The 21017-nt window shown below is 42.3% G+C and overlaps 1 long non-coding RNA gene across 1 annotated transcript in view; it reads left to right on the forward strand.

The window, feature by feature from the left end:
* Positions 1-238: 238 nt before the first annotated feature.
* Positions 239-21017, forward strand: part of LOC109514943 (uncharacterized) — a 28174-nt gene continuing 7395 nt past the window's right edge. The window contains exons 1-2 of the long non-coding RNA XR_002168082.1: positions 239-259; positions 10239-10328. This is a non-coding gene — a long non-coding RNA (uncharacterized LOC109514943). The remainder of the gene's footprint in view (positions 260-10238; positions 10329-21017) is intronic.

Below are 21017 nucleotides of genomic sequence, written 5' to 3' on the forward strand. Positions count from 1 at the left end.
GAATCCGGTGCCATTGATTTTTTTTTTTATTTTATTTTTTTTTTTAATTAATGTTCAGAAACACGGCCTAATGCAAAGTATCCACCCATCCGTTATCCGTGCCACTAATTTTCACAACGGTCGCGGGCATGCTGCAGTCTACCCCAGAGGTCAATGAGCAGTACGCGGGCAACACCCTGAACTGGGTGCCAGCTAATCCCAGGGCACACAAAGACAAACAACCATTCATGCTCACAATCACACCAAGGGACAATTTAGAGTGTTCCAATAACTTGCCATGATTTTTTTGTTGGAGGTTTTTTGTTCAGACAAACTTGGCTTGTGAGGCTTTCGTAGTCCACAAGGTCCATGCAAGCCACACAATTTGCGCTTGCATAAAAATTGTGAGAATAGATTCAGAAAAAACATGGGTGCATATCACTAATGAACACTACTGTATTATACCATTAATTATGATGTAGATCTGGCAGGAAGGAATTCTTTAGCATGAAAATGCTTTAAATTCAGAGTGGCTCATATATAATTTGGTTTGCCGTGCAAACTCTAAATTCTCGCCACAGTGACATGCCTCATTAAATGCCATTAAATATGTCTTTATTTTTATGCACATCTGACGAGTTGATGTATGATTGTTATCACCACAGAAATAATCTATAGGTCTGAGAATCATACAACCCCTCAACTCATGGCTGAATTTCAAATTTGCACTTGCCTGCAAGCGTCCAGAGTAGGATTCACACTTCTGTCAATAAATCCATCTGTAAATGAAGCCAATCATAAAATGTCAATGAACACATCATGATGCTGCAGCACTGCTGAGCAGTGCTCATGGATGTTTACCGGCATACGTACCATCAAATGAGGTCAGCTCTTGAACAGATTAAACCCCCGCCATCCTAACACAAAGCGCACACACTGGCGCGCAGCCCCCCAGGTGCCACAGGTGTTGGCAGTTGATGACGCCAAAACGAGTGCTAACTTAACACACAATGCCGGCTTAATATGAAGCGCTCAGCTTGACGGGCACCCTGAGGACACTTCCCTTAGCATCATGACCCCATCAACTGATTTTCTGTTGTTCTTATCCCGATTGTTGGAATTTGTTCGATACACATAGGTCATGCCCCACCACCCCCTGCTCTCTTTCATCCTTGTCTCCGCTGATGATGCTCTAGGCTGTGAATTTTCAATTAAGGCAGTACATGGTACAAGCTGGTCACTTAATCGTTGTTGCTGCATTAAAGGAAGGAACCTTGCAATGTTCTCTTAAGTAACTGTTTGGAACATCATGTGTTTCTGGAATACATGAAGGAATGTGTGTAGGTGGTGTTCTATCGGGTTTTCCTAAAAAGGATTACAAACTTATTTTTGTCCGACTGACAGCGAGGCTGCTGACAACGTGAATTGAGTTTGTAAAAAATGGCACACGGAATCTATTTACGATGACAATGTTTGACAGCACTAAATGGTGTAAGCTTCATCTGCATGGTCACCCGCATAATGATTTGAAATGAGTTTTAAATGGTTTAGTTTGGAGAATAGTCCTTTAGTGAGTCAAGGGTGGATGTTACATTGCATTCATTTTTTTTTTTTTTTTTTACTCCAACTTACAATTGTGATTTGATATTTTATTTCAATGTCCTTTTCAAGTGCATTTTTCAATAATTAATCTTTCAATCATTTTCAACATCCTGAACAGGGTCATGGGGCAGCGGGTGGGGTGAGGCTAGTTGCGTGAACCTATCCCAGCTGACTTCGGGCAAAAGGCGGACGACATGCTGAATGGGTCGCCAGTCAGTTGCGGGGCACATACAGAGATGAAGAACCATTCCCACTCCCATCCACACCGTCACCGAGTGGGAATTGATTCCACACTGCCTGCACACAAGTCGGGTGAGTGTAACACGAACCATCAGTGATGTCCAATTAATCTTTATTTCTATTCTATTCTACTCTAATTAAACTATTATTTATATGCCTTCCTGTGTGGAGTTTGTATGTTCTCTCCGTGCCTGCATGGGTTTTCTCCAGCTACTCCGGTTTCCTCCCACTTTCCAAAAACATGCATGGCAGGTTAATGGAACACTCTAAATTGTACCTCGTTGTGAGTGTGAGTGTGGATGGTTGTTCGTCCCTGTGTTTGGCTGGCAACCGATTCAGGGTGTCCCCTGCCTCCTGTCCGAAGACAGCTGAGATAGGCTCCAGCATACCCCGCGACCCTTGTGAGGATAAAGCGGATAAGAAAATGGATGGATGCATTATGGGACACTAAGGGAAAGGCAAATAAAGCATTAATTAATATGAAAGAATTTATCGACTACAAATTACAGATCATTTCCTACACATCATTTTGTGAAACATGGCACTGTATGTCACTGTTAACTGCAGTTCTTAATCACTCTCTCAAAGTTATCATATAGACGGATAAACGAATAAAACATGGTTGTATAAAAATTCAAGCTTATCGATCTCCACTTAGTAACCCCCCGCACGCTAACGGGGAGGAAAAGTAAGATACTGGTGTACTGATAATGATCATGAAGTAGCTCATGACATAACATATTTCTAACAGGCAATACAACTATTGGCCGTCTCATCGATTAAATGTGGAGTAAAATTTCTTCGCCGGTCTTTGGGTTCATTGATGAAACAAACGGCGGAATTTATCCTCTAAACAATTGAACGCTTTAAAACTTTGCACGGATGACTTTTGATTTGTCCTGGCTCAATTCGCCGCACATTTTCCTCTCCCTGTTTGAGCTCTAACATCAGAGACACAAATTGAAGTCAACCCTTTTCTTTTACAAGGGCAGCACACATCCCACTGCCATCAGACATTTCCACATGCGCTCTGACATACGACGGCAGCCAAAACTCACAAAGTACACAACACACGTACACGGGAAGGATTATTTTTAGCACACACAAGGAGTTTTTCTTTTAACTTGTGAGGCGAAAAAGATCAAGCAGGTTCAATATTCCACTCACACTCTCCCCCTCGTCTGTCCTCAGCTCCTCCACTTCACAATACATTAATGATCACATCGCAGTCATTGTGATTACAAAATCACTTTTTATGAAATTGAGATTATATCCACCCATCCATCCATTTTCTGATCCGCTTATCCTCACAAGGGTCGCGGGGGTTGCTGTAGCCTATCCCAGCTGTCTTCGGACAGTAGGTGGGGGACACCCTGGACTGGTTGCCAGCCAATCGCAGGGCACACAGAGACGAACAACCAACCACGCTCACACTCACACCGAGGGACAATTTAGAGTGTTCAGATTATATTACAAATGTAATTAATCATTCAGTCGTCATCCATGCTGGCAGCTATTCCCAAGTGGTTCAGCTTGTTACCTGCCGCTTCCCAGTTCACTCCTGTTCAACTGGAGAGGTCAAATTTCACTTCAATTTCAATATCATCTTCTTGTATCTTAGCTGTAATTTTGTAAAAGAACAGTAAATATTATACGGACTCGGCAATTCATCAAAGGTCCCACTTTTTTTGCTGTGCCCAACGGGGAGCATCAAAGCCAACTCAGAAAGGTTCCACACCGTCAGTTCCTCACAAGCTCTATTTTCTCCTTCACAGAAGCATGAAGCCTGTTATACATTGTGCATTGCGATATTAACCAAGGCCATCCTGTCAGGGTTAAATAGAATCAGAGGAAGAAAGGTCACTCGACTGAATAGCTACTAATTATGTCAGAGGAGCAACCATTCACGATTTTCCGGCTGTTTTGTATTCGCAAGTTTCTACCTGCGGCTGAGTGCGACATGTGCCAGGATGCCTGGTGCATGCGAGTCAACGCTCTTGATGGCAACATATTGCAGGTCTGGCTTCGCGTCAGCTCAGGGCAAGCAGACGGACACAGAGGTCAGAGCCTCGCAGCTTGCGTCAAGGCTAATTGTCTGAGTCTGTTTGCTTTACAAATGGGAGCATTTGTCTTGATTCTTTTTCCCCCCACTTATATGCAAATGTCATCATGCTTGTGGGTGGGACAAATTGTCACATGACATCTGGCACATGGTTAATATTATCAGTCTCTTTGCTCATCTTGGAATGACAAAGATAAACCAAATTACAGCTGTTTCAAATGCTTGAAATGTCCGTATGTTGGGAGATTTAGAACAGTTAGACCCAAATACTTTTTTCATGTTGACAAGTGGAACCACTGCAATGTTTTAAATGTTTTGGCTGATGGTACATTTATTTTTAATGTGTTTATTTGACAAAGCCTTGCGAAAGCCTGTCGTTTTGATAAATATCACCATGAGGGATTAAAGTTTTGTGTAGGTGTGTGCGTGTAAGAAACGTTTTAGGGAAAAAGGTACAGAGATAAACACAAATCCTGTTTTAATAATTTTCTCTCAACGGATCGCATCATTCCCATATATAACATGCCTTCGTATAACAAAAGGATTGCATCTCCAGCCCCTGCTGCCTACAGTAAGAACATTTGCGAGATATATTCTTATTTGGAAAGGGCATTTCAAGGAAACTTCCTACAGTGAGCATTGCCAAGCTTGTATTATTCATGTGGCCACATAAAAGGTCATAGACAGTCAGGAACAACGGAATGGAGCCAATTTAAAAGCGTGCAGCGAGATTGATGATTTTATACAGGATCCATTCCAAAAAGACTGTTTCAACATTATAAGTCACATGTGTGTCCTGAGACACACACACACACACACACACACACACACACGCACACACACACACACACACACACACACACACACACACACACACATACACACATACACACACTGTTTAGTCTTTAAAATAACATCGAAAGATTCACGTTTGTGGTGAAATGTAATCATTTTAGTAAGCTAGTTTTTATTTCTGTACTTACTCTTTTAATGTCTAAGTTGATTTGTTTGTAAGTGGTGTACTTTTAAATACGTAAAGCCCAGTGTGTTACCTTGTGTATGAAATGTGCTGCAAAATCAAGCTGCCTAATGAAGAAGGGCAGCTCTGTCATTGTCATCACAACGAAGTGCAGCTATTTTAGTGGATTATGATTTCTTGGTACGAATGTTACTGTTGTGTGCAGTGATTTTATCTACCGTGCTTTACACATTTGATTATTAAATGTATCTTGTGTAAAATAAACAATCTTGGCTTAAAATTCGTGGTCAGGGTTTTGAATTATGTATTCGAACAGAGATTCATACATTGAAGCAGGGAGAACTACGCGGAAAGTCCTGGCACCCATTTTTTTCATTTCTGAGTTTTTCCTGACTCTGTCCTCTCTCATGATGTGTGATCTAATATCTGCTGTGGCCTGAGGTGATATCTGCATTGATTCTACAACATAGAGAAAAAGGGTAATTGTTTGCTGTCTGCTTCACTGTCTTTCACCCAACCTGAAGAGGTACTGAGAGCTGCAAAGCCGAAACACTGATGTCAAACGGATGCCGTTCTCAAAAGTAAACAGTTGAGAAGTGACATTCTGCTTTGGGAACACAGCTTTGATGATTTTTTTTTCCCATCTTCAAAGTGTCCCTGTTCTTTTAGGGATCTCTGTTTACTTTACCGAAAACTTACATACCTTAGACCTTGGACGGCTGTGCTTAAAATCTTTGTAAAATATCTCACAGAGAGCAGCCTGGGATCATTCCTTTTTATTCCAACCGATGGGAATCGCAAAAACACTAATGGTAGGGAAATGCATTTGTAGCTTCAGCTGTTTAGTTTTACCTTGGGACACAGGCCAGTTTATTGATGGTTAATATATGTATATATTTTTTTCAAAATACAACAATTTTTTTTTAATTTTGTAATCACACACAGGAAGCATTTCTGACATATTCAGTTTGTTTTAAACATATAAACTTGGTCAGACCTCTGAATTATCTTTTTGACCAACCACAAGTGATGCATGCAACACATGCAAGCTGATGTATGTCGGCTCGTTTTTTAGTTGCATTTTCAGTCGGCAACGGTCCAGTTCAGTGTCTGTGATTGAAACTTTTCCTTGGTATGCTTGAGGGCTGAAGTGATGTAACGTGTTCCGGCTCGTGAGTGTATGACAGCTGTACTAGAACTATCCAGAAAATGGATGGATGGATGGATCTTGTGGTCATTTAATAGTTGAGAGAATTTAGCATTTCTTGATCTTCTCACAGCGTGGTTGGATAGTATTTGGTGGTCACAGAATATTTTATAGTTCTCATTGGTTTAGATTTTCCTTCATCTTCGTTGCCAAGCAACTCGTTTTTTAATTTTTTTACTTCGACTTTCATCCTTGGGGGATTTTTTTTTTTTTTTTTAAATGTGGTACAACCAGGTCCAGCCTCACCCGGAGTCTGCAGTTTAAGTCATCGACCAAAACACTGCAGATGGCATGTAATATCGGAAGAGGACATCCGTTTCAAGCATGAATGGTGTTTTCAGGCACTTCAGAGGTGAGCTAGTGCTTCGTCAAAGTTCTCCCCATCTCCCTCTTACAATTAGTCCAGAATACTGCTGCTTGTTCGCTAACCAGTCACACAACACCCCCGCACTGTGATTTTTTTGGGATTGATTTTGTAATGGTACTCTTAGTTTTTAACATGCCTGAATGGCTTAGCACCCAACTATCTCTCCGACCTGTTGGAGCCCGATGTTCCCTCAAGTTCCCTCGGGTCTTCCAATCAGTTTAGGGGATTGGGATTTCGAGCTGTGGAGCAAGCAGCCTCTGAATGTTAGGTAAGCCCCACTCTCTGCAGATTTTTGTTTCTTTTGAAACAGAGCCTGAGTGACTGCTCATGTTACACCATCTATGATTTAGGTCTTTATGTGTTATTTGTTTGCTTTGGCCATTGAACTTGTGCAACTCTTTGGTTCCACATTTTTAAAAGGTGCAACATAAATAAAGTACTATGGTTGTGTAGTACAGCATACCAAGGAAGGACACATTTCAATCCTCGCTGTTAGGGCAGGGATGACCAAATCAGAGCCTAGACAGCTGACTGCGAGCGGCAGTGCTGCGCTATTGGATCATCAGAAATATGAATCAAAGTACTGTCTGTTGATTAATTAACGAAGAACTGCTGCCCACCCACCCACCGGCACCAACATTAATTTTATGTGTCTCCTTAAGACTAAGGTCTGATGACAGGTCTGTTCAAAAACCACCTAGAAAAATCAGTAACATTTTGAGCCAGTAACATTGCATTGTAAAACAAAGCAAGCAATTTTCAACACTTAACGATTGGTCAATACTTTGTAAAAAATAACAGACCCACTTGCGGACTGCCCAACTATATCTGCGTATGGTAGAAGGGTGCTCAAAAGGTGTTCAATTTGGTTTAGAAATTATAATAACTCCGTTGGTTGGCTCTGGAAACCATGCTTGCCCGAATTAAACTGTAATTCTTGGAGAAAAATGATCCTTTTGTTATGGTTCTGTTTGTGGCCAACAGGTGGCACTGTAGGGCTCCGCCTGCAGCTGCACACCTGTTAGTCATTGTGTCATTAGTTTGTTTGTTTAAAAGGACTCCGGCACGACCATTCGGTGTCGGGTCATTGTTGCTGTTTGTTTGTTGCTGTGCGCACGTGTCATGTTTTGTTTTCTGTCTTAGGTTTTTTGCTACTTTGATTTTGCTGGACTTTATTTGAGAGAGTTTTTGAGTTAGTTTCTCCAGTGTATTCCTGTTGGCATTTTTGTTAAATACATTTTGGTCACTCCACCCTGCTCCTCCCTGCCTCCCTGCTTTTTGGGGTCCTCCTTTGCACTACCATCATGCAAAACATGGCACCTTTAATTGAATACTTTGCTGTCATTCTCATTCCTTTGTTGTCATTGTAACATTCTCTGGCACGATTTCAAAACTCAAATTCTTACCTATTTTATCTTAACTGTATATATGGGGACTATAGGAAGACATTATTGTATTGGCGGTGACCCTGGCCGCTTTTCATCCTCTTATTATCAAGACTTGAAGCTCAAGGTTCTGTAAAAACAGAAAAAAAAGCAAGTAAAATCAAGCAGACTGGGGGGAAAAAGTAATTAAGAAGATTGAGACTTCAGACCCCACTCAATAAATCAGAGGTTCCAAGTAACCTGTCAGTCTCCGGTCTCTCTTTATTGGTCACTGAGGATCAGCTAAGATTGCTCACCAGGGTCTGACTGTGTGGCTGAGTGGGCGCCAATGTGTGCTCCATCAATAACACATGGACAAGGGCCATGGGCAGAAATGAAGATTCATGTCAGGCATGGTACCAAAGACGAATGTGTATGTGTACGTGTGGTTAAACAGTAAAGTGTAAGTACCAGGGAATGCGTGACCTGGTGGTTATAAATATAATGGACCACAACTAGACTGTGCGTGCTGGCCCGCAGAGTATATTTAATTGAAGCGAATTATAAATACAATGAACAAACGCCCCAAAAAAACTAAAAACTAAAAATTCAGTAAAATACTGTACATAGTACCTTGACTGATAAGTTCAATTCATTTTGTGACCATGCTTGTAACTCAGTTTGATTGTAGATAAAGTAAATTTTATTTTATCGGTTTCTGGGAAGAAAAATAGCAATACAGTGTCAAAAAGTAAAATAAAGCATAATAAAAGAAATGTAAGTAAATACATTGTTTTTTTTGTAAAGTTATAAGGATTGCATTAATTACCCTAGGATTTGTGTGTTTGGTATGTGCAGGAGCTGGAGTCAAGATGGTTGGTTATACAGGTAGTTCAGTGCCTGTTCGTATTTTGTACTTGTGTATTTGACGAATTGTCTCAATAAATAAACAGCTGAAAGTTGCGGACTGCGATCCTACTTGCCAAGATGTACAGGCATTACAATACATTACTGTCATTTACGGACTACCTTTTACACACATAAGCTTCATGCCACCAATGCATTTAGGGCCACTTGTATTCAGCCTTTTTTTCCACCCTTTCGCCCTCGGGTGTGCACGTTCACAGGGAATGAAGGGGTAATCCCAATTTTTAAAGGTCGTGGTCTCACCTCAGGAACCAGCGATTACTCTGAGATGTAGGCCATGAGCTAGCAAAGTGCGGTATAATGTGAGACAAAGCCCTCTCGCATGATGTTACAAGTATGATGAAGATTAAAAAATAAAATAAAATCATATTCCTGATTATCTCTGATTTTGTGTCAGAGGCCAGAGCGTGATGAATATGTGGGGAAAAACACGTGCTTTGTAAAATACTTCTTGCCATTGGGGGGAACCCAGTTTTATACAAAACAAGACATCAGTTAGGACAAGCTTGTTTTTATTCAAGGCCGTTTTCTTCTTCCTTGCTCCGACTCCTTTGATGACAGACAAATATTTTTGCAAGGTAAGAGAAATCCCACAAAAATTACTTAACACACGAAATCCCACTCTGCTAAATTACTGTGCGGATAATACTTTCAACAAATAGAATTTGGGGGAACCATATAATAGATAATTATAAAGAAAAGGGGCAATTTTGGGTGAGGTGAGAAACATCTTTCTGTTTAAATACTCCATGTTACAACGTGGACACCTGCGGCCTATATACTGTATGTACACATGTGATTCTTTTTTAAATTTAGTGGCATGGCGGGCGACTGTCAGGTTCTTAGCGCAAGGTACAAGAGAACACCAAGCATACACAAATGAAATATCAAAAGTCCAATTATGCGAAACCAAAGATCAAGATTGATAAAAAGGAATAATGAAAATTCAAAGTTCTATGACAAAATGAGAACGACTATGAATAATATCAAGAGGTCTAGAATACAACACTTGAAGCACAACAGCGAGCAAGGTCAATAATCCGACAAAGATTTGGGAACTTGGCAGTCCTTACACACTTGGCAAAGCTTGATGGGGAAATGCTGAACAGGTGCATGTGCTGGAGGGAAACGCTCTTCACTCCAGCTGGAGCTGAAACACAATCGAAACAGACAGAAAATGGGAGCGACTGGTTACATTTGCCTCACAGTACAGAGGTCCAGGGTTCGAGCACGGGCACCGGCCTTACAGTGTGGATGTTTGGATGATCTCCTTGTGCATGTGTGGTTTTTTGCTTGGGAATGCGGTTTCCTCCCACATTCCAAAAACATGCATGGCAGGTTAATGAGTCACTCTAAATTGTCCCTAGATGTGTAGTTTGAGTGTGAGCGCGGATAGTTGTTCGTTGTTGTGCCCTGCGATTGGCTGGCAACCAGTTCAGGGTGTCCCCTGCCTACTACCGAAGACAGCTGGGATAGGTTCCAACACACCCCGCGACCCTTGTGAGGATAAGTCAGGGGTGGACAATTCCAGTCCTGGAGAGCCATTATCCTGCATGTTTTCCATCTCTCCCTGTTGCAACACACCTGATTGAAATGAACATGTTCAATATCAGGCTTCCACAGAGCTTGCTGATGATCTGATCATTTGAATTGTGTGTGTTGCAACAGGGAGAGATGGAAACCATGCAGGATAGCGGCCCTCCAGGACTCAAATAATTGCTCACCCCTGGGATAGGCGGATCAAAAAATGGATGGGGAAAAAAATAAATAAATCTATCTATCGATTGATAGATAGATAGGTGTGTGTGTGTGTGTGTGTGTGTGTGTGTGTGTGTGTGTGTGTGTGTGTGTGTGCGTGCATGCGCGCGTGCGCGCACGCGGTATGTAGATTTGAATTAACTGACTTTGGTAATGAGAAAAAAATCAAATACACCATACTGTGACAGATATCTGTTTAGTACCTGTTTTGGCAATGCTACTCAATGTTAGAATGACATTTTAGTTGCATGTGTCATTTGGCACTGCTGCAAAACCACTCTCACTTTCAGACAGGAAGGTTTTGATGCCAAGGATTTATCCTGCAATAGTCAAATACTGTGTTGCTGTATTTGCTTCCTTGGGCCTGAACAACACTTGGACTGTAGTTCCTGGGCACCAACACACATCCAACGTTTTCTTTCTTTTTTTTTTTTCTTAAACACACAGTTCTATTTTAGCCAGCAGTTGGCCTCGTTGGAATACAACAACCTGACCCTCAAATTTTACATGTCCCATTTTCTGGAAGGATATCATTGGACATATGAGGCCAAAAACGTCAATGCTTGAATAGACCAGAGTGTGATACTTGTTGATGGTGACACTTTATAAGTGATGAACCCGGAGTGTTTCAGGTCTTGAATTAGCAGACACACTCGCCCTGGTGACCCAGCCCAGAATGAACAGTCCTCGGCTTGTGCCCAATTGGCATATTGCTCCATGCCCCCCCCCCCATTCCCTACAGATCAACAGCCACAGCAAGGCCATTTCTGTGGCCTCCAGGAGCCACATCCACCTCCTGGGCTGCAATCCTTTGATTGCAGACATATGTGTCGCAAATATTGACAAGTGCAAATATTGAACATTAAACAAAAATAATTTAAAAAAAAACATTACACATACTGCTGGATGGGACTTGGCCATTTGCTGGGGGTGCTTTGCTTTATTCAGCATAGGGTGTCTTTACAGAGGACTCAACCCATCTTCAACTTCATTTATAAAGCAAAAAAAAAAACAACTGCAGCTGAAACAAATTGCTGTTGACTCACGATAAAGAATTAGAAATAATAATAACAATAATCATAAAAATCATGTTGGCCACCTGCTCTAATCTTGCGATCACAGAGTGCTTGGCATCACTCACATTGGTTGCTCATTTGACGGTTGAATGTCAGCAAACAAGTGCCGTTTTCTCACAGCCGTCTGGTTCAAACACCTCTTTTCCTCAGTGGGGTTGCCATTCACAGTCACTCACACCTAAGCACAAAGTCTTCAGTCAATCTAATTTGGAATGAGGGAGAAGACTGAAGAACCAGAAGAAAATCCATGCAAGTACTTTGAAGACATCCAAACTCCACACAGGAAGGCCGGAGCTTTGATTCTTTGCAAGTGTGCTGGGGCCCGTCTTGCCTGTGATTGGGTGCCATGATAACATGAATCCATAATCTTGGTCTGAGTCAAGTTTTTGTATGCAGTCTATGTGTATTCATTTGCATAGAAACCTTTATGATTATGGTTTTCTGTTAAATCTTGTTGAAATTTGTTATTTACAGAACATTTTGTAAATGATTACGTCTGGTTTGGGTCACAGATGCCAGATGTAGTCGTTGTTGCAGTTTTTGTTTGGCTTGGAAAGATGACAGACTGACTATAACGACAGATGGCCCGACCGCTGGCGAATGACGGATCGGCAAAATTTACTGACAAACCCACTCTGATCATTAAAGAGAAACATACAATGAATTCTACCTACATCCAAGTTCAAGTTGTCAGCTGACGAGCTGAGGAAAATCAAATCACAGATCACCACATGAAATCGGCAAATTGCAGGTTTCATTACATTCCAATGACTACAGATTTCAAAACAGTGGAGCCTATTAAAAGAAGAGCAAAGACAATGATCAAGCTTGACATAAAATAGAAAGCAAGAAATTGATGGGAATTTTGTTGTGGAGGAGAACATCAAGCAGTGAATGCCATCATTCTATGAAATATTATACCCTGTAGCATCGGCGCCTAAAGAAAACATCACTGTTCATGGGTGTCAAGTTGAGATGGACGATGAGACACTTGCTGTGTGCCTCAGCGAGAGCGAGCAAATGAAAGAGTGTGTGTGTGTGTGTGTGTGTGTGTGTGTGTGTGTGTGTGTGTGTGTGTGTGTGTGTGTGTGTGTGGAAAAGGGAGAATGAAATGCTGTTTGATACATCAGAGGCACAAAAGCAAAAGCTCAGTGTGAAATCATTGCAAGCTGCCCACTGAGCAACCCCGTGCACAGGCACGTAAGCAGGCACAGGCATACACAGAAGAATCAAAAGCATCACAATAATCCTCTGCAATAACAATTATGCTGAAGTTTTACAAGGAGGGGAAATAGAGATTTTTTTTACGTTTATGTAAATCAATCAATCAATCTGTTTGGAGTGAAATCAATTGTTGCTGTCAATTATTGTTAATTATTACAAGAGTAAAATAATGTCATACAACTGTCACATTGTCGCTGACATGCCTGGAATATGTGACAATGAAACCATTGCCATTCTGCAAAAATGGTACGTGTGGTTGAGGACCCTTATGTCACAAGTTTTGGGAGACACTTTTAGATCAACTCATCACATGTTGACTATACCTTTTCCTCATGAATCTGAACAAAAAAAAAAATCATCCCTCTATTTTCTGTCCTCATTCCTCGTATTACACTTATTGCCATTAATAACACTCGGGCAGGAGTGCAGAACAGCTCAATGACAGACTAAAGCTTGGGGAAGGTCCTTTCCATCTCCAGCATGGCTAAACCCGCACAAGGCAGTGTCCATCAAGGAATGGTTGCATGAATTTGATTTGAATGAATTGAAGCGTCCTGACCAAAACCCTATCAAACATATTTGGTACGAGATTATAAAACATGTCACTTATTCAGCATCAGTGACCTCTTACCTCACCAATACTACTCAACTAAATGATAATCAAGGCTCAAAAAATGGTTTATTCTTTGAGGAGCGATTTTGCTTATCAAATACTTAAATGAGGAGTATATTACTACTCTATTGCACTATGGGTGGGTGGGTGCATGTGTGTGACTGACAGCCAAATGAGAAGCAAAAAAAAATCAGCAGTGAGCGACGCAACACCAGACGTTTACATCTCTTTGAAATCCACGCTGTACATTACGAAACAAGTTTACCCACTAACTTAATCATACAAACCGAAACAGAGGCGAGCTGAGGAAAACTGAGTACTGATATGGGCAACGTGAGCTCAGTGGTAGAGTGGTCATCTCCCAACCCAGAGTTTGTGTGTCCAATCCCGGCCATTGCGACCTTGTCGAAGTATCCTTGAGCAAGATACTGAACCCCCAGTTGCTCCCGATGCTGCGTCATCAGGAGGTAGATGAGGAAACTGTGTGAAGCGCTTTGAGTACCAAAGGTAAAAAAGCACTCTACAAGTGACAGCCCATTTACCATTTACCATCTACTTTTGTCGACACACGCATTTGATACCTTATTCCTACCACGTTTCTCCACTCTGGGCAAATACCCTTCATCGCCGATGTTGTATTCATCCCAGGTGACATCAATCACCCACCGTGATGCAGCGTAGAATTGTGTTACTTCTCCGCTGTCCCTCCCCACTTGTTATGTTGTTGAGAGGGCATCTGTGTCATTTCATTTAGTGTTTCAGTCGATGACCCGCAGACTCCTAGTGTACCTCTCCCTCTGAAGCTTGTCATTTTTTGCCCCATAGTGTCTGCCACTTGTGCTCACAGACATACTCCCACAAGGAGCTCACATTTTGAGGGAAGAATTTTGTTTCTGTACATTACACTTACCGTATTTTTCGGATTATACATCGCTCCGGATTATAAATCGCACCAGTCAAAAAATGAATAATTAAGAAGGAAAAAACATAGAAGTCACACTGGAGTTTAAGTCGCATTTTTGGGGGAAATTTATTTGATAAATCCAATACCAAAAACATACATGTCATCTTGAAAGGCAATTTAAAATAAAAATAAAACTAGAGAACAACAGGCTGAATAAGTGTACGATATGCTAACATTACATGACGCTTAAACAACGAACTGTGAATGTGCCTGGTATGTTCACGAAACATATTAAGAGTTATTTAGACAACTATAGCACAAAGAACATGCTAACAAATTCACCAAACCATCAGCGTCGCTCCAAATCACGAAATCCAATAAAATCTTCATGCTCTGTGTCACTTTTAAAAAAACTCCGCCAACTCCGGAGGTAGAAGATGCAGCGCTTCCTCTTCTACGTTGCTTACGTCAGAGTCATCGTCATCGTCAGTTGTTTTTCTCAGTTACCGCCAACGTGGAAAGTATCAACACAGGCCGAGAGCACCCTCTTGCGGTTTAATGTGAAAATAACGTGATGTGTACAATGTATTAGCCATTTAACACATAAATCGCTCCAGAGTATAAATCACACCCCCGACCAAACTATGAAAAAAACTGTGACTTATACTCCGGAAAATATGGTAATTCTATGACAGGGATTTGCCACTTGTGCAAGTGTTGACAGACAACAGACAACCATGCACTCAAAAGCTATTTTCCAATGATGGGCGCTTTCGTCGGTCCATCATTCGTCATTCGCCAGTGGCTGGTCCACCAGTCTGTTTTCATCAGTCCATCATTATTTCAGGCCACCGCTAATTTAGGACAGTCAGTAAAAAAACTGTTGACAAGTTTAACAGCACACAAATGTATTCATTTACAAACATTGTGGAACACTTTACACAGAAACAAATAATTCTTATACTATTACTGCTCCCTTTCATGTTTCTACTCCCCAAACTGTCCCCTGTAGCTGGAGTAGTCCAAAGGAGAAATATTCCCCATGAGAACAATAGCTTGTGGAAGTTGGCGGCGGCGCGAGTCATGGCGGTAACTCTTCGGCCTCATCCTCTCCACGGCAGCAGAGCTTGGTGGAGTGTTATACTTGATGAACAAGTCCAGTTTCGCATCCTTGAGATCTTTGGTGAAAAGGGCAAAGGAAAGGGCTTCCCGCTGGGGCTTACAGTCCAGGATGCTTGCCCCCAGCATGGTAAAGGCGGAGAACTTGCGACAGACAACCTTTCATTTTGAAAGCCGGCAGGCTACTAATATGATGCAGCGAGGTCAGGCAAAAATGTTTCTTTGAGGAAGGGGGTAATGCGCCAACCTAACAAACATTATTTGCTGAATTGTCGTCTTTGCTTTTTGGGAGAGTGAAGGGTCAGATGAGGGCAGAAAATCATTTCAATCTGCGCTGATTCCGTCAGTGTTTCAAAGTTTCCATCATTTATTTATCAGTCTGGCAGAGAAACAAGATTCCGTCAGTGGCAGACCTCTGTCTGGACTGACTGAGTTCCCACCACTGCTTTTTTTCCCCCAAAACAGAGTTGCAGCAGTACGCTTTTGATTCTTCTGTTTCAACTATACAATGAGAGCAGCATTCTTCCACAAATTTGACTGGAAACAATGGGTAAAACAAACTAAAATGTTCAACTGCGGGTAGGCTCCAATTAATGCATTGGATTGTTCACCCACTAATAGGGAACGTGAGCGGGGATTAGACCGTCGTGAGACAGGTTAGTTTTACCCTACTGATAATGTGTTGTCGCAAGAGTGGATTATGAGTCTTTAACCAAGTTAGACCTAAAAACAATTGCAGAGTATAAGAAAGCATGACAAAAAATCTTCTTTGTTCTATGTGATTTCCTGATTGTTTAAAGTGAAGAGGTCAAAGTGGTAATGTCTTGGATCTCTGCTCGGAGACACCAGTCAAAATCTGTCACCCAATTAACCTCGTTCAGTTCCGCCATGGGGCAGCCAAGAGCTTCAACCACAAAGGGATCAATGCAACACTCGTCGGTCCCCCGAGTCTACAAGAGCCATAATCTTTAATCTATAATCAACAAATGACACCTTTCCCAATAATTCCAGTCTATGGATGTTAAAAACATGGTTTGGAACTTGACAAGGAGGTGAACCACTCGTGTTGGTCTCATGGTTTTCATTGGTACCCGAGTTCAGTCCATTCTTGCCTGAGTCCCGATGAGCCAACTGAGTGGATTTACGGAGTGCGCGTGAAGTTCTCGTTGGACACAAGATGACCCCGAAGACTGCAGTAGTAGCAAGCACCGCAGTAGTAGATACCCTCTGCCTAGCTGCATGTGTTTGTCATACGGTTTAATGCAGGGATGTCCAAGCTCGGCCCCAGGGACCGCTGTCCTGCCTGTTTTCCAGCTCTCACAGGAGCAACACACCTGAATCAAATATCAGGATCGTTTTAATGCTGCTTCAAAGCTGGCTGATGAGTTGATCATCTGAATCAGATATGTTGCATCCGAGAGAGATGGAAAACAGGCTGGACATACCTGGTTGAATGGGTTCCACAGCTGGTCAATGGTCGAAATAGGGGGTCTCACCCGCCACGCAGGGCTGTTCCCAACCTTTGATTGTCGAAGGCCCAGGGGTGTCCAAACTCGGCCCTCGAGGGCCGCTGTCCTGCCTGTTTTCCAGCTCTCCAAGGAGCAACACACCTGATTCACATCATCAGGATTGTTCTAATGCTGCTTCAGAGCTGGCTGATGGGCTGATCATTTGAATCAGATGTGTTACAGCCGGGAGAGCTGGAAAACAGGCAGGACGGTGGCCCTCCAGGCCCGGAGCTGGACATGCCTGGTTCTTAGCGAATGGGCAGTGCAATGAGTTCTCCAAATTAGAGAGTCATCACACACTGCCGGCTCATCTTTCATGGTGGAATTCAGACCGCGGTGGAAGATACTACGTTGGGCTTGGTCATCAAAACCGTTCTCAGCGGACAAAATGTGGAAAGTGATGGAATAATCAGCAACGATTTGCCAACACTGAGTACAGTCTTAGAGCCAACCTCCCGCCTCCCTTCACTGAACCGGGTGGTGGAACACCCAGCGTAGCTCTGCGATGAACTCAGGGAAGGAGGACTGGAGCTTGGGCCATGTGTTGCTCACATCCATTGCCCAAGATGGAGCTTGACTAGACAAACGATACATGATAAATGCAACCCTGGTGCTGTCTTGGGCATAGGTAAAGGTTGCTGGTCGAAAATTAACATGTATTGGTGAATGAATTGCCCACAAAGTCCGGGGTCACTTCCACAGCGGGATGGCTGGGGAAATTTTGGTTCCTGGCAAATGGTTGGGGTAGCTGGCAACCCCGTGCCAGCAGTTCGAGAATCCAAGGGGAGTCCCTTGAGTGCTCAACACCCCTGGCCTAATTTTTCAAACCGCTGACCACGTCTAGGGTCTTCGTTAGCCCTGTTCCCTGCTGACCCACCAGTTGTCACTAGCTGGCCAAAGCAGTCCTAAATTTGTCCAAGTGTGCGGGATCCATGATGGTCGGATTATAATGTTTGGTTCAGAACTGAACCGAATAATGGTGTTGGAGCCCAGAAATGCAGGCTCAGACAAAAATGCGATGACAAAAATATTTATTTACAGACAAGCACACCAAAGAAGTACAAAGGCAAATTGCTGGTCACAAGCAGCCAGGAAAAATGCACAAACAAAAAGAGCTTGCAAAAGGCAAGGTAAAAAGAAATACAGTACCGAGAATACACAAACAAAACGTCAAAAGTCCAATAACGCGAAACCAATAATCAAGAGCAATGATAAAATAACAAAAATACTCACAAGAAAGGAAGTATGAAAAACGAGAGTAACTACGAATAATATTGAGAGGTCTAGAATATATAATGTGAAGCACAATATTAAGCAAGGTTAATTTTACGTCCTTAAATACAAGGGTAATGATAATCTGAAACAGGTGTGCCACTTGGAGGGAGCACCCTTCACTGCAGCTGGGGCTGAAAACAAAAACAAACAGACAGAAAGGACAGAACAAAGAACAAAAATGCGGTCCACGTTTTCTCACTTCCCACACATATTGTTACAAAATGTTGGACATAAAAACAATCAAAGATCTGGTCATGGGCTGAAAAGCAATTCAATGCATCTTTTACAAAAAAGGATGAGATAATCTCTTTTTAGGTGGCGGATAGTTGGGAGGATAAATAAAGTTCCAGGGGGTCTCGAAGACAAGGGTTGGGAACCATTGTTCTCAGCTATACTGTACTTGGGGTCAGCCTAAACGAAGCAGTACTGCTCCTGGGTGCTGGCACACTGGAGCCATCTGAGAGTGATTAAGAAACATGTTAAAGAAAAGGCAAGATGTCTTTCAGGGCATTGAATCAATCGAAACTGGAATGTTCGAGAGTAGACGGTTCACTGCTCATACATTAGTCCATATAACAATGTTTGTGTGGTTTGGTGTGGGAAAACGCAACTATTGATGCTCCAACTTGGTGGCACGTCCCACCACTATGACTACACAGTAATTTCTTTGGGATGTTAAAAGGCCATCATTAACATGTGTGACAGGTTGAGACCAACTGTGTCCTCCTTGCCTAGGGGGTGCTGGAGAGGGTGGCCTTTGGGGACCTGGGGAGATTGTGGATGGGAGAGGAAGCCCTGTGGCTTTCCCTTTTGCTCCAAAGTTTGACTTGGAGTGTTTGGTGATCAGACCTGCTAGCTACTGGTGAGGTATTGATTTTGGTTTTATGAGTGTTGCTTGCTGTTTGCAACCACTACATTTTAATAATAATCTGCATACCCCTTTTATTGTGTGAACCAGAAAGCCAACCCTGGTAGAAGTGTGGAGTTTTATGTACATATACTGCCAACCTAATATTGTGTGTGTTTAAGCTTTTAAGCTGTGGTTGCTGCCCTGAAGTGCACTGTGTAATTTGTTAGTAGTAGTAGTGATTTTAGGTATGGGGAACATGCCATTTGAATTTTATACATGGTTGATACATTCAAGTCCATCTGGCTCATTCAAACTTTTAGTTTTTCTCTAGCTTCCAGTTACCCTATCAGTCTCTTCAGTGTTCAGTACTAATTGGTAAGCTTGTTTTTTTTTTTTTTTAAACGGTATTGAAAATTTGTTTGATAATGTGTATTGTCAGATGTTTTAATGTATATTATTGATGTATTTGTTGAATTTTCCTGTTTGTTACTCATGTTATGATACCTGTCCACAGAGAGGTTCCAAGATATGGTGCATTATTTATCACAGTTTTTCCCATGTAAACTTGGGCCAAAAAAAGATTCATTGCATTTATTCGGGCCATGTGCAGTAGTGTGAGGGTTATAGGTGTACAGGCTTTGGCCTAAGTCAGATTAGTTGCATCTTTGATCTCTGGTTTGTTTTATTTGAATTCACTATACTCTAGCTATCGTTTCATTATTATTATTATTTTTTCACTATTAGTTCGTGTGCTGTGGACTTGCAGTGGATGTGTGCCCCCTACTAGCCTTGAGCCTCCTGACTAGGCCCGGTCACCAGTAGTCCATCCCGCTACTAGCCATTGCCTGTTGTCTTTCACTGCAGCCTATCAAACTTTATCTCATAAGTCCTCTACACCAGACTCCTCCTGTGGTAGCTTTCACTATTGCATTGAATTAATAAAGTTGTTTTGCTGATTTGTACGTCAGCCCTATTGTCCTGGTCATTTTGGACAAATTGCATGGGGAGATTGCCCTTTCCTAGACAAAAGTAATTTGCTTCGGTTTTCCTCATCCTTTCAATTGAGCGTGGCATTGTCTTCTGGAACATGGTATCCTCCACTTAGGTCACCCGTGTATTGCAAAGAGGTGTCTGTCGATCAACAAGTCGGGTGAAACCTCATGAATATCCCATGGTCGTGGACCTGTGCAGTAAATGGGTACTTGTTTTTGTTGATTGTTGGAAGCTAAAACCTTAAGTCTCTTATGAATGGATGAAAGAACATCATTGTATGTGGGCGATAGATGGTTTTGTAAGCCACCTCCTCCATTTAGAGATGGTCTTTCCATGTTCACAAAGATGACTTCTCTCACTCCTCCTTCAAACCATCTGTTTTTTTTTTGAAAATATGTATTTTTTTGTCCGCAAAACAGTGCTCCTTGCTTCTCTTTGAGGGGTAAGACAACTGAGTCTTGACCTGAACAGTTAGCCTGTCTGTGTTGTGCCATGTGCCTGCTCAGTGATCGGGTTCCCCAATATGTGTCTGTGTATTCCTCACTGCACTACTTGACGGCATACACCAGATTGCTTTTCAGAGTATTGATGGGTGTTCGATCCAGGGGCGTGCAGAGGTTGGGGCCAACCTTGTTTGACCTACATGTATTAGATGCACATTGATCGGCGGATCAATAATAGATGGTTGCTCATGTTGAACGGGAATCCTTCAAGAAAGGTCCATCCACCGAGGACCATTGTTTCATATATGGCTGCGCTGATTTTCTTCCCAACCACTTCACACTTGGGTGCGAACTGCTCCAGTGAGAGTTGGATATTCCGGCTTGAAGAAGCCAACAGCACCACATCATCTGCAAAAAGCAGAGATGCAATACTGAGGTCACCAAACCAGACCCCTCAACGCCTCGGCTGCACCTAGAAATTCTGTCCTTAAAGGGTATGAACCGAATCGGTAACAAAGTGCAGCCTT

This window comes from Hippocampus comes, unplaced genomic scaffold (genome assembly GCF_001891065.2).
Source record: "Hippocampus comes isolate QL1 unplaced genomic scaffold, H_comes_QL1_v1.1 scaffold41, whole genome shotgun sequence".
In the NCBI taxonomy this organism is placed as follows: Eukaryota; Metazoa; Chordata; class Actinopteri; order Syngnathiformes; family Syngnathidae; genus Hippocampus; species Hippocampus comes.